The following is a 2189-nucleotide window of genomic DNA, read 5'->3' as shown; positions in this document are numbered from 1 at the left end:
GAAATTAACGTGCAACGTATGTGTCATTGTTTGTGTTTTTAAGCTGTAAAAGGCTTGTGTGATTTTTAGCTCGGGAACAGTATTCCAATAGCTGTCGCCCCCTGCGTGCTTGTAACCAAGAAAAGAGCCTCAGGCTGAGCTGATTCAAATATTAATCCAGTGGTGGTTTTCCACAACAGCCTCAATAGGTCCCTGTGATGGAATGTAAGGCTACATCTAGACTACCCACCGTATCGGCAGGTTAAAATCGATTGCTCGGGGATCGATATATCATGTCTCATCTAGACGCCATATATCGATCCCCGAGCGCACTTATATCGATTCCGGAACAACACCAACCCCAACGGAGTTGCTGATTTGACAGGGGGAGCCGCGGACATTGATCCCGCACGGTGAGGATGGGTGAGTAATCCGATCTTAGTTATTCGACTTCAGTTACGTTATTCACATAGCTGAATTTGCGTATCTAAGATCGATTTCCCCCCATAGTGTAGACCAGCCCTTAATGTCTTCACACCTTCCCCCTGCAGGAGAATGGCTGTTTGACCAGCTGTTTGCCTTGCTGTCTCTGAGGAACTGGTCTGTGGGTGTTCCCCAGAACTGTAAACTTTTTCAGTAATATCATACTGTAAAATCTCACACTTTTACATACAGTGTTACTACACATTTTAACAGGAGGATAATATTCAGTAGGTTATGCGTTTTCTAATGATACCTCACAAGCCATACTGGGTACAAAATTGATCATAATTTTCTAGAAGAGTGAACACAGGGTTACAGATTGACACAGTGTCTGTGTGTGTGTTCCCAGCAGATATGTGGGTATTTCAATCCCTCATAAGCACAATGTTTGGCATCTTCAAGGACCTGGGGAACTGGTCCTGGGAATTCACTAGTTTAGCAAGTGTGAGACTGCATGAAATTGTGAGACCCTTTGGTATTAATAATCAAATAATAGAATCTGATAAAATTGCAATGAATCATGCTAGGTATGCCATGTAAAGAGTCAGTGAAAATGTTATGATTTGCCAAGTATGATAATTTTGTTTCTATGTTTCTATCACCTTTGTATTGTGAGTTACAGATATGTAAGGTATATCTGTATTTCCAGACTTGTGCAGTTTTTCTGGGTGACACCCCCAGACATATTGGCATCAACATTGCCTAGCATGTTTGATGGCCCATTGAGGGTCACCAGCTGTACAATGAACCTATGGACCAAGGGGATACACCTATTGAGTCAGCAAGACATGCCGGGGTTTGCCTGTGTAATGAAACCTCCAAAGCTTTTCCATGCCATGTGCTGTGTAGCTTGTGTTTGGGACACAGGAAGTACAAGCCACATGGCAAAAGGAATATAAAGCGCAGCTGCATCATCTCCATCTTGTCTTCGATCCCCCTTCCTACCTCTGGAGCAACTTCTCTGCAAACTGAACCCTGGAACAAGGGACTGAATGACCCATCCAAGCTGTGGATGCGTTCCAGACAGACTTTCAAGCCAGCAACTCACCAATACTGCTAAGAACCTGATATATCCATTTTGGAATGTATCTGACTGCTTTTCCATTTAAATTCTTTCTGTCTTTTTTTCTTTTAAACCTTTAGTTTAGATGCTAAAGAATTGTCTGGAAGGATGGAATTTAACTTCATTCTTTCATTTGTTCTTTCTTCTAAACATTTAGTTTAACTGCTAAAGGATTGGCTGGCAGCATGGTATTTTGGATGAGATCCAAACCTGGGTAATGTGGCTAACCTTCTACCCACCCACTTCCTGGATCCAATTAGGATCACTCTCCTGCTGCCCTCTGGCCATGCTGTATCACAGTGAGCAGAGTTTTTAAATAACCTCTCACTGTACAGGACCTAGTTGCTGATTAGGAGTCAGAGAACTGTCATGCAATAAAGGGGGCCGTGTGATTTCTTTTTTTCAGAGTCTCGTTAACCAGTGTGTGGGATCAGAAGCACAGTTTGTGACTGGTCAGTGAGTTTAACTTCAGTGTTAACCACCAGTTTGGGGAGCATCTGCTCTCCCTTTTTCAGCCTGCTCTGACCTTGGCATTTTCAGTGAGGACTGCCCCAGGCACACTAGGTCACACTAAGCACTGAAGATAAATTAATAGAATGTTTTTGACGATCAAGTTGTATGAAATCAACTGAACTCCTTTGTTTTCTTTCATCTGAGTGGAGTT

The sequence above is a fragment of the Gopherus flavomarginatus genome, unplaced genomic scaffold (assembly GCF_025201925.1).
Source record: "Gopherus flavomarginatus isolate rGopFla2 unplaced genomic scaffold, rGopFla2.mat.asm mat_scaffold_35_arrow_ctg1, whole genome shotgun sequence".
Classification (NCBI taxonomy): domain Eukaryota; kingdom Metazoa; phylum Chordata; order Testudines; family Testudinidae; genus Gopherus; species Gopherus flavomarginatus.
Note: the sequence above shows the minus strand (reverse complement) of the source record.